Here is a 12,717-nt window from a genome sequence, read left to right on the forward strand (position 1 = left end):
TGATTTTGTTCTTTTTTAATACTGAGTAAAATTCTATTGTGTATATATGCCACATTTTTTTATCCATTCATCCACTAAAGGGCATTTAGGTTGCCTCCACAGTTTAGCTATTATTAATTGTGCTGCTATAAATATTGATGTGGCTGTGTCCCTGTAGTATGCTGTCTTTAAGTCCTTTGGGTATAGACTGAGGTGAGGAATAGCTGGGTCAAATGGTGGTTCCATTCCCAGATTTCCAAGGAATCTCCATACTGCTTTCCATATTGTCTGTACTAATCTGCAGTCCCACCAGCAATGTATGAGTGTACTTTTCCCCCACATCCTCTCCAATACTTATTGTTGTTTGTATTCGTAATAGCTGCCATTCTGACTAGAGTGAGATGATATCTTAGAGTAGTTTTTATTTGCATTTCTCTGATTGCTAGAGTTGATGAACTTTTTTCATATATTTATTGATTGAATGTATATCCTCTTCTGAGAAGTGTCTGTTCAGGTCCTTGGCCCATTTGTTGATTGTGTTATTTGTTTTTTTTTTTTTTTGGTGTTTAGCTTTTTGAATTCTTTATATACCCTAGAGATTAGTGCTCTATCTGATGTGTGAGAGGTAAAAATTTGCTCTCAGTATGTAGGCTCTCTATTCACATCACAGATTTTTTTTTTTTTTTTTTTTTTTTTTTTTTTTTTTTTTTTTTTTTTGCTGAGAAGAAACTTTTTAGTTTGATTCCATCCCATTTATTGTTTCTTGGTTTTAATTCTTGCTCTATAGGAGTCTTATTAAGGAAGTTGGGGCCAAATCCCACATGATGAAGATTAGGGCCTACTTTTTCTTCTATTAGACAAAGAGTTTCTGGTTTAATTACTAGGTCCTTGATCCATTTTGAATTAAGTTTTGTGAATGGTGAGAGATAGGGGTTTAATTTCATTTTGTTGCATATGGGTTTCCAGTTTTCCCATCACCATGTGTTGAAGATGCTATCTTTTCTCCAATGCATGTTTTTGGCACCTTTGTCTAATATGAGATAATTGTAATTTTGTGGGTTAGTCTCTGTGTCCTTCATTCTGTACCATTGGTCTACCAGCCTGTTTTGGTGCCAATACCATGCTGTTTTTGTTACTATTGTTCTGTAGTATAGTTTAAGGTCTGGTATAGTGATGCCACCTGCTTCATTCTTCCTGCTAAGGATTGCTTTAGCTATTCTGGGTCTCTTATTTTTCCAGAGGAATTTCATGATTGCTTTTTCTATTTCTATGAGGAATGCCATTGAGATTTTGATTGGAATTGCATTAAATCTGTATACTGCTTTTGGTAGTATGGTCATTTTGATAATATTAATTCTGCCTATCTAAGAGCAAGGTAGATCTTTTCATGTTCTATGATCTTTTTTGATTTCTCTCTTTAGGATTCTGTAGTTTTCATTGTATTTTATTTCTCCTCTTTCATTAAGTTTATTCCCAAGTATCTTTTTTTTTTTTTTGAGGATAATGTGAATGGGGAAGTTTTCCTCATTTCCTTCTCAGAGGCTTTACCACTGATATACAGAAATTCCTTTGATTTATGGGTGTTGATTTTATATTCTGCTACTTTGTTGAATTCATTTACTAGTTCTAGAAGTTTTCTTGTGGAGTTTTTTGGATCTTCTAGGTATAGAATCATATCATCAGCAAACAGAGCTAATTTAAGTTCTTTTCCTGTACATATTTCTTTAATTTCTTTCATCTGTCTAATTGCTCTGGCCAGTGTTTCAAGAACTATGTTGAATAAAAGTGGTGAGAGAGGGCATCCTTGTCATGTTTCTTTTTAGAGGGAATGCCTTCAATTTTTCTCCGTTGAGAATGATGTTGGCCTGAGGCTTAGCATAGATAGCCATTAGGATGTTGAAATATGTTCCTGTTATCCCTCGTTTTTCTAGTGTTTTGAACATAAAAGAGTGCTGTATTTTGTCAAATGCTTTTTCTGCGTGTATTGAGATGATCATATGATTCTTATCTTTAAGACTATTGATGTGATGAATTACATTTATTGATTTCCATATTTTGAACCAACCTTACATCCCTGGGATGATTCCCACTTGATCTTGGTGCACAATCTTTTTAATATATTTTTGTATTTAATTTGCCAGAATTTTATTGAGAATTTTTGCATCTATGTTCATTAGAGATATTGGTCTGAAGTTTTCTTTCTTTGATGTCTTTTTCTGGTTTTGGAATTAGGGTGATATTGGCCTCATAGAATGAGTTTGGAAGTGCTCCCTTTTTTTCTATTTCCTGAAATAAATTGAAGAGTGTTGGTATTAGTTCTTCTTTAAAGGTCTTGTAGAACTTGGCTGTGTATCCATCCAGTTCTGGGCTTTTCTTGGTTGGTAATCTTTTGATGTCTTCTTCTATTTCCTCTCTTGATATTTCTTTCATTTCAAGGATTTCTGGGTTTTTTTTATTATTATTATTTTAAAACCTCTATCTCCCTGTTGAGGTGATCTTTTGCTTCTTGGATTTGTTTATGTAGCTCATTGTTGAAGTGATCTTTCACTGCTTGTATATGTTCATTTATGTCTTCTTTGAGATAACAGAACATTTTAACCATGTATATCCTGAAATCTTTCTCTGCCATTTTTTTTTTTTTTTTTTTTTTTTTTTTTTTTTGCTGTAGCTGTCAATTCTTCTAATGATGTGTTGTCTTGATTTGTTTGTGGTACTCTCTTCCCTTGTCTTTTCATGTTGCTCGCATTTCTTTCTTTCTAGCTCTGTGGGACTGGTGTATTATTGTTTTTACCTTATAGATTTGTAGTGTTCTTGTATGGTTCCAAGATCCCTCCTTTGTAGGGAAGGACAATGTTAACAGATCCCAATATCAACCATACATCACCTATGAGCAAATTATTGTTATTAAGACATTTATAGTTTAGTCTCAATGTCCAGAAATGTTGGATTCAATTATTATTTAAAATATAATCAGTAGTTTCATAGAAGGTTTACAGTTTCTGGCAGCAGACAATGAACTCGGGGTCAGGCATAGGACAATATGCTAAGGGGGAAAGATGTAAGGATATGGGGTTAATATAACTTAGGAAATTTGTAGGAGAACTCTAATGAAGAGGGTTAGTAGCAGGGGAATAGACAGAAAGTAATTTAGGGTAGACAAGTACATGGGAGGACAGCAGAGAACATAAAAACAAACACACATATGTATTTAGAAAATTACAGGATGTAAAAGTAGTAAAATTTGGAGGGTGAAAGAAGAAGAAAGAAGAAAAAAAGGAAAGAAAGAAAGAAAGAAAGAAAGAAAGAAAGAAAAAAGAGAGAAGAAAAAGAAAAAAGGAGGGGCTTATGCAATTCTTCTATATTATTCAGGTGACTCAGTTCTCAAAGTTCTATATCATGCAAAGTTCTTGGTTTCACATATGTTGAGGTTGTGAGGGCCAGAGAACAGAAGGGTAGAGGAAAAAGAAGAAAAATAAGAAGAAAAAAAATACTCTTAGAATTCCTTTTCTTTCCTGCTTCTCTTCTCTTCCAGTAGGTGGAGTTGTCTATTTTAAGCTGGAGTCTCTGCCCTCAGGGTGGTGTAGGTAACCAGAATGATAAGATTTGAGGCCCCCACCCATCATCTCCCTCTCCTGCCTGGAGCTCCCAGATCCTGATTTTCTGTTTTGCTCCAGGCTTTAGACCCCTCCCCTCTCTTGCTTATCAGGTCCCAATTGCAAGACCTCTCTCCCCTAGGCTCACACCATGTGGGTGGCCTGACACTAGTCGGCACTGTGCTCCTGTTCAACTGAGAGCTGTTTGTGCTAGGTAGACACTGTGCCAAGTTATTGCAGCTGAGGAGGGTGGGGGAGGGGAGTTGTAAACCTGGTACCTGTTCAATCAGTGCTGATAGCCACATCCACCAAAAAATGGCGAAAAAAGTTTTCCAAGATGGAGTCGGTCTGCTTCCAGTGCTGGGGTGTCTGATGAGGTGGAGGGAGCTGGGATGGCCTTGGGCTGTGGCTAGATAGCAGCTCAGTGTCCTGCGTGGGAGCAGAGCACAGTCTGAAGTTCTGCAGAGGTGCTGATTAGGTGATTTTGCTGCACCACTTGAGAGCCCTGTGCACGCTAGAACTGCAGGCTTGGGTCCAGAGTTTGGAGTCTTACTGGAATGCAGAGGCTCTGATTTCTGCACAGGTGATTGCAATGCTGGTGGTTTCTGTGAAAATCCACGGTATAGGGGTCCTCTTGCCCACTCTGAGATGTTGTATTCCATCTAGGTGAAACCTTGTGGAGAAGCTGCCTGACTGCTTTCTTGGTTTCATGCCACAGAGCAGCCAGAAAAAGTACCTCCTCTATTCCGCCATCTTGGCTCTGCCGAGTTCTTTCCATCTCTAAGATCTTCTTCAATTTCTTTCTTTAGTGTTCATATATTTCATTATAGAGTCCTTTAACTTCTTTTGTTAGATTGATTTTCAAATATTTTATTGTTTTTTTGAGGCTATTGTGAATGGGGTCATTTTCCTAATTTTACTTTCAGTGGATTCATCACTGATTTATAGAAACAAATTTGATTTTTTGAGTGTTAATTTTATATCATGCTACTTTGCTGAATTCAGTTATGAGTTCTAGAATGTTTCTGGAGGAATATTTTTTGGGTTCTTCTAAATACAGAATTATGTTATTGGCAAATAGTGATATTTTGAATTCCTTTCCTATTCATATTCTATTAATTTCTTTCTCTTGTATAATTGCTCTGGCTAGAGTTTCAAGGACAATGTTGAATAAAAGTGGTGAAAGAGTGTTAGACCACGATGCAAGAAAAGACCACTGACTCCAATTAAAATCAAATTAAAGCAAGTTTATTATTTTGACCAGCCGGGCTGCCTTTCCCATCAAAATCGTGGGAGCCAAGGACAGCTGAAGCTTCCTTGCAGCCCAGTTTTATAGCCCAAAAAGTTACACAAAGGGGGTTACAGATAACAACACTCTGAGGAGCATAACACAAGTTTACATTTTTGCTGGCCCCGACATCAGAATTTATGGAGGTCTTAGAGCCTCAGAGAGGGTTGTTGTCTGGCCAGGGAAGGCCAGAATTTATGAGGCATCACTAAGGTTTAGGAAAGGGTTTTTATCTGGTCAGGGAAAACCAGACATGGGTGAGTTCAGGGCACAGGCAGGCATTCCAAGCAGCTTTACAACATCAACTAATGGCCAGGCTATACAGACATCCTAATATTTTTACAGAAAACAGAAATGAATCCTTCATAACTTGTGACAAGCTGGCTTCTGATCTAAAGAGAGAACTAGGCTAGGTATATCAAGAGGGCATATTGTCTTGATCCAATTCTTAGAAAAAAAAAATGCTTTCAAATTTTCTCCATTTAGAATGAATTTGGCATTGGGTTTAGCATAAATAACTTTTACAATGTTGAGATATATTTCTAATATTCCTAATTTTTCTAGTGATTTGAATATGAAGAGGTGCTATATTTTGTTGAATGCTCTCTGAGCATCTGTTAGGATTTTCATGAGATTCTTTAAGTCTTTTGATGTGATGAATTATGTTTATTGATTTCCACATGTTGAAACAACTTAGCATCTCTGGGATGAATCCCATTTGATCATGGTGCACTCTCTTTTTAATGTTTTTGTATGCAATTTGGCAGAATTTAATTGAGAATTTTTGCATCTATATTTATCAGGGATATTAGTCTGAAGTTTTCTTTTGTTGATGGATCTTTGTTTGGTTTTAGTTCAGAATGATACTGGTGTCATAGAACAAGATTGGAAGTGTTGCCTTATTTTCTGTTTCTATAATTTGAGAAGCATTGTTGTTAATTTTTCATAGATGATCCTGTAGAACTAGACTGAGAATCTGTCTGGTTTTAGAGTTTTTTTTTTTTTTTTTTTTTTTATTTGGTAGGATTTTTGATGGCATCTTCTATTTTATTGCTTGAGATTGATCTGTTCAAATTGTGTATGTCCTCCTGGTTTAGTGTGTGTGTAAGTCATATGTGTCTAGAAATTTGTTGATAACTTCAAGATTTTCTATTTTATTGGGGTATAAATTTTCAAAATACTTTCTAATTATTCCTCTGTATCTCAGTATTATCTGTCATGATATTTCCTTTTTCATTATGAATTTGAGTTATGTGAGTTTTCTATTTCTTTCATTTCTTTTTGTTAGTGTGGGTAAGGGTTTATCAATTTTATTTACTGTTTCAAAGAACCAAGTTTTTGTTTTGCCAATTTTTAAAATTTTTTCTTTTTTTTTTTAATTTTATTGATTTCAGCTCTTATTTTAATTATTTTCTGTGTTCTACTGTTTTTAGTGTTAACTTATTCTTCTTTTTCTAGGGCTTTCAGATGTAATGTGAGATCACTTATTTTTTTGACTTTATATTCTTTAATGAATGAACACAATGCAGTGAAATTTCCTTGTAGTGTTGCCTTTATGGTGACCTAGAGATTTTGATGTGTTGTATCACTATTTTCATTTACCTTTAAATACCTTTTTCTCTTATTCCATCCCTGATTTCTCTATTTTTTGTATTTTATAGGGGTTGCTTCATGGAATAAGATATGGTCTATTTTAGAGAAAGATCCATGTGCTGCTGAGAAGAAAGTGTATTTGCTCTTTGATGGCTGAAATATTCTATATATGTCAGTTAAGTATATGTTATTAATGATATTTTTTAGTTTGATGGTTTCTGTATTTAGTTTTTGTTTAGAGGATCTATCCAGTGGTGACAGTGGCATGGTAAAGTCACCCAGTATTGTTGTGTTGTGATCTATTTGAATTTTAAAGTTGAGAGGGTTTGTTTGATGTACATAGGTGCACATTGGTAGGGGATTCATGATTGTTATATCTTTTTGATGTATAGTTCCTTTAAGTAGTATGAAATTTCCATCTTTTTCCACTCTGATTAACTTTGACCTGAAGTCCATTTCATCTGATATGAGGATAGAAACCCCTGCTTGATTATACAGTCCATGTGAGTGATATGTTTTTTTCCCCATCCTTTCACCTCAGTCTGTCAATGTTTTTGACTATGAGGTGAGTCTCTAGAAGACAGCATATATTGGGTCTTGATTTTAATCTAATCTGTCAGTCTATGTCTTTTGATTGATGATAAAGGCCAATAGTGTTCAAGAATATTAATGAGATGTGATTTGTGTTTCCAATCATTTTGGTTGACTTCTAGTTTTTAATTTGAATTTGTTCCTCTTTGCTAGAATAATTCTTTAGTTTAGTTCTTCTCTTCACTTTTTTTTTCATTTTTCCATTTAATATACATGGATTTTTTGAGAATATTCTGAAGTGTAGACTTCTGGTTGTGAATTCTGTTTAATTTGTTTATTTTCATGGAAGTTTTTATTTCATCTTCAAATCTGAAGCTTAATTTTGCTGGATTTAAGATCCTTGGCTGGCATCCATTTTCTTTCAGAGCTTGGCATGCTATTCCAGGACCTCCTAGATTTGAAGGTCTGGGTTGAGAAATAAGCTGTGATCCATATTGGTTTCCCAGGATATATAGTCTGATGTTTTTCTCTTATAGCCTTAAAATTCTATTCTTATTCTGTATGCTAGACATTCTCATTATAATGTCTTCATGTGAATCTGTTGTAATTTTGTAAATTTGGAGTTTTAGAAGACTTTTGCATTTGATTTTCCATTTCACTCATTAAATTTGGGAAATTTCTGATATTATTTCATTGAAGAGATTGTGAATACCTTTGGTTTGTATCTCCATGCCTTCCTCTATCTTTATAAATCTTAAATTTCTTTTTTTTTTTTTTCATGAAATTCCATAGTTCTGGGAAGTTCTGTTTATGGTTTATTTTTAAAATTTTTTTGTTTGTTTTAATTGGTTATACATGACAGTAGAATGCATTTATGCACTTTGATATATCATACATAGATGGGATATAATGATTGTTGTACAATCATTTTGGTCATGTAGTCACTTATATAAGAGTAATAACATCTGTTTCATTCTACTATCTTTCCTATCCCCACATCCCAACCCCTTCACTCTCTTCACTTCCCTCTACTTAATCTAAGGTAATGCTATTCTTCTTTAGTGGCCCATGCCTTATTGTGAATTAGCAACTGCATATTAGAGAAAATATTTGGCCTTTGCTTTTTTGGGGATTCAATTATTTTGCTTAGCATAATATTCTCCAACTCCATCTATTTACTGGTGAATGCCATAATTTCATTCTTCTTTAAAGGTGAGTAACATTCCATTATGTTTATATACCACATTTTCTTAATCAATTAATCTATTAAGGGGCACCTAAGTTTGTTCCATTGTTTAGCTGTTGTGAATTGGGCTGCTATAAACATTGACTTGGCTGTATTAAAGTATTATGCTGATTTTAAGTCCTTTTTGGTATAAACTGAGGAGTAGGATAGATGGGTCCAATTGTGGTTCCATTCCAAGTCTTGTGAAAAATCTCCATACTGCTTTCCATAGTGGTTGCACCAATTTGCAGTCCCATCAACAATGTATGAGTGTATCTTTTTCCCCACATCCTAGTCAACATTTATTGTTTTCTGTATTCTTGATGATTGCCATTCTGACAGGAGTGAGATAAAATTTTAGTGTAGTTTTGATTTTCATGTCTCTAATTGCTAGAGATGTTGATTTTTTTATATATTTGTTGTTCAGTTTTATTTCTTCTTCTGTGAAGTGTCTGTTAGGTACCTTAGCCCATTTTTTGACTGGGTTGTTGTTGTTGTTGTTGTTGTTGTTATTATTAGGTGTTAAGTTTATTTGAGTTATTTATATGTCCTAGAGATTAATGCTTGATCAGAATTGCATGTGGTAAAGATTTTCTCTCAATCTATAAGCTCTCTCCTCACATTATTGATTGTTTTCTTTGCTGAAAAGAAGCTTTTTACTTGAATCCATCCCATTTATTGATTCTTGATTTTAGTTCTTGTGCTTTATGAGTCTTGTTAAGGAAGTCAGATCCTAGGCTGATGTGGTAAAAATTTGGGCCTATTTTTTTTCTTCTATTAGCTGCAGGGTCTCTGTTCTAATGCCTAAGTCTTTAATCCACTTTGAATTGATTTTTGTACAGGGTGAGAGATGGAGATTTAATTTCATTTTGCTACATATGGATTTCCAATTTTGCCAGCACCATTTATTGAATAGGATATCGTTTCTTCAGTGAATGTTTTTGGCACCTTTGTCTAGTATGACATAACCATATTTATTTGGGGTTTTCTCTGTGTCCTCTATTTTGTACCATTGGTCTAAAGTCTATTTTGGTGCCAATACAATGACACTTTTGTTACTATGCCTCTGTAGTGTAGCTTAAGGTTTGGTATTGTGATGCCTCCTGCTTCACTTTTCTTGCTAAAGATTGCTTTAGTTAATCTGGGTCTCTTATTTTTCCAAAATAATTTCTGAAATAAATTGAAGAGTATTGGTTTTATGTCTTTCTTAAAGATCTTGTGGAACTTGGTGTGTATTCATCTAGCCTTGGGCTTTTCTTGTTTTTTTTTTTTTTTTCTATTTCTATGAAGAATGTCGTTGGGATTTTAAAAGGAATTGCATAAAATCTGCATAATGTTTTGGTAGTATTGCCATTTTGACAATTTTATTTCTTTCTATGCAGGAGCATCTTTCCATCTTTTGAGGTTTTCTTCAATTTTTTTCTTTAAATGTTCTGTAGTTCTCATTGTAGAGGCCTTTTACCTCTTTTGTTAGATTGAGTCACAGTTTTTTTTTTTTTTTTTGAGGCTATTGTGAATGGGGTAGATTTCCTAATTTCTCTTTCGGTGAATTCATTGCTGATGTATAGAAACACATGGGTGATGATTTTATATCCTGCTACTTTGCTAAATTTATTTATTAGTTCTACAAGTTTTCTGGTGGGATTTTTTGGGTTGGCAAATAATGCTAATTTGAGTTCTTCTTTTCCTATTTGTATCACTTTAATTTCTTACATCTGTCTAATTGCTCTTGCAGTGTTTCAAGAACTATGTTAAATGGAAGTGGTGAAAGAAGGCATCTCTGTCTTTTTCCAGATTTTAGAAGGAATGCTTTCAATTTTTCTCCATTTAGAATGATGTAGGTCTGGGGCTTAGAATAAATAGATTTTACAATGTTGAGTTATGTTACTGTTATCCCTAGTTTTTCTAGTCTTTTAAACATGAAGGGGTGATGTATTTTGTTGAATGCTTTTTCTGCATCTATTGAGATGATCATATATTCTTATCCTTAAGTCTATTGATGTGATAAATTACATTTATGGATTTTTGAATGTTGAAAAAACCTTGCATCCCTGGGATGAACCCCACTTGATCGTGATGCACTATCTTTTTGATATGTTTTTTTTAATCGATTTGCCAGAAATTTATTGGGAACTTTTGCATCTATCCAGGATATTGGTTTGAAGTTTTCTTTCTTTGATGTATCTCTGCCTAGTTTTGGAATCAAGATTATTGTTTTCATAGAATGAGTTTGGAAATGCTCCCTCTGTTTTCTGAAATAAATTGAAGAGTATTGGTATTATTTCTTTCTTAAAGGTCTTGTGGAACTTTATGTGTATTCATCTAGCCTTGGGCTTTTCTTAGTTGGTAGGCTTCTGGTGTCTTCTTTTATTTCATTGCTTAAAATTGATCTGTTTAATTTGTGTATATCATCCTGATTCAATTTGGGCAAATCATAGAACTCTAGAAATTTTTTAATGTCTTTGATATTTCTATTTTATTGGAGTACAAGTTTTCAATATAATTTCTAATTATCTTATGTATTTCTGTAGTGTGTGTTGTGATGTTTTCTTTTATATCATGGATGCTAGTAATTTGAATCTTCTCTCTCCTTCTCTTTGTTAGCAGGGCTAAGTGTCTGTCAATTTTATTTATTTTTTCAAAGAACCAACTTTTAGTTTTGTCATTTTTTTCAATTGTTTCTTTGTTTCAATTTCATTTATTTCAGCTCTGATTTTAATTATTTCCTGTTTTCTATTGCTTTTGGTGTTGATTTGTTCTTCTTCTTTTTTTTTTCCAATAAAGTTTTGTGTATTGATTCAATATTAAGTATTAATTGCATGACCATCATAGCACCTCTTTACATCACACAATCACCAGAATTAGAAACTGTGTTGAAAACTAAAAACAGGGCACAGTCCAATAATTAGAAGTTGCACACTGTTACTATATAGAAACCAGGTGCATGGTACAGTGCGGCTATAAAAATGGAAGCCTGCAGATCTGACGAGGAAGCCAAATCGTGTTTTTAGACAATTTTAGGAACCTGGCAATACTGTTGAAGCAAAATACTCAACACAGCAGGAAATGGACTGGGGGAGGGGAGGAAAAAAAATTCTATAACCAAATAAACATCTGATATTTCCTTTCCCTTTGAGAATAAATATAGTTAAGGTCACTTTTAGCCTTGGAACGGATATGTTTGCCTATGATGATCTTGCTAATGACTACACGATATCTGATGTCCTCTGCTAGGATTATAGTTTTTGAGAAAGCCATATTACAAGAGGCATCTACTGTAAATACCTATAACTTCCTTTTATGGCAACCACTATCGAATTCACTTGTCTTAAACAGTGAACAAGGGAAGATGGCCTCATGTTGCCTTTGCAATAATAGTATATGTTGAGGATCGAGTGTCTTTCAAGCAGCATGGTGGGTGTGAAAAATGCAGTTTAGATCATTCTGTTGCGTTTATGGGTTGGTGAGTCTGTAATGACATCGCCACACCGGGCTGAGGTACGCTTTCTAGTTCCACCATTGTCCAAGTGGAGTGCCATTTCTTCTGATATGAAAGTGTTCAAATCGACATCATGGAGTCCCTTTCTCCTTCGACTAGCATTCGATCCACTGCTTACATGTGTAGGAGAGCCTGGGGTACTCGAACGCACGCTTATACTAGCCATTGCACCACTAAGACCATGCAGAGCTACGGCTTCCCGGAAGGGTTGCAAATCAGTCTCTACAGATGAGCTAGTTTCCGTTGAAGTAGCTCGGTTAGGGGACACTACAGTCAGTCTTGGGGGAGCTCTAGAGTTTCGTGGTGGAGGAACCTTTCCACACAGGAAGCTGATCAAATCTTCTCTACGAATAGTTCTTCTGCGTTTTTTAACCCAAGCCAGCACATCCTCATTGCGTCGCTGATAGCCAATCTGAATTCCAATATCAAAACTTCGCTGACGGGTATCCACACTTTCTTTGTAGAGGTTGGTGACGGCGGTGGCTGCGTTTTGGAAGGGGACCCAGAGAGAAAGTCCTGGCTGCTGACACACTCGGTCTTTGTAGAGCTGGGCCACGGCGGTGGCCGAGTTCTGGAAGAGGTGCCACAGCTTCTGCTGCTTGTGCTCGGGCTGCGCGGCGGCCGCCGCCTCCTCCTGCAGCTCAGGGGACAGCTGCTCGTCCTGCTCGGCCTCGGCCAGGCACTGCCGCTCCCACTTGGAGAACCAGTGCTCGGGCCCGTGCTCCTGGATCTCCGCCTCGCCCTCCTCCTTCCGCTCCTCCATCCTCCGCGGCCTCCCGCGGCCTCGCCACGGCCGCCGCGTCCTCCTCAGGGGGGGCCCCGCGGGAGCGTCGTCGTCCAGAGGCCCGGCGGCGGGCCAGCGGCTGGCAGCGGCTCCTCGGGGCGGCCCAGGCCTCCTGCAACCCAACGGCCGGCGACCCCGCCCCGAGGCCCCGCGCAGCCCGGAGGACCCCCGCCCTGGGCCTCACCGTCCCCGGCCCGCTGACGGCCCCCGCTTCGCCTGCTGCAC

The 12,717-nt window shown here is 36.4% G+C and overlaps 1 pseudogene; it reads right to left on the minus strand.

Annotated features, from left to right (window-relative positions):
• Positions 1–11,643: 11,643 nt before the first annotated feature.
• Positions 11,644–12,517, minus strand: LOC114081991 (HUWE1-associated protein modifying stress responses 1 pseudogene; annotated as a pseudogene).
• Between the last annotated feature and the right edge of the window lie 200 nt (positions 12,518–12,717).

Source organism: Marmota flaviventris, chromosome 5 (genome assembly GCF_047511675.1).
Source record: "Marmota flaviventris isolate mMarFla1 chromosome 5, mMarFla1.hap1, whole genome shotgun sequence".
In the NCBI taxonomy this organism is placed as follows: domain Eukaryota; kingdom Metazoa; phylum Chordata; class Mammalia; order Rodentia; family Sciuridae; genus Marmota; species Marmota flaviventris.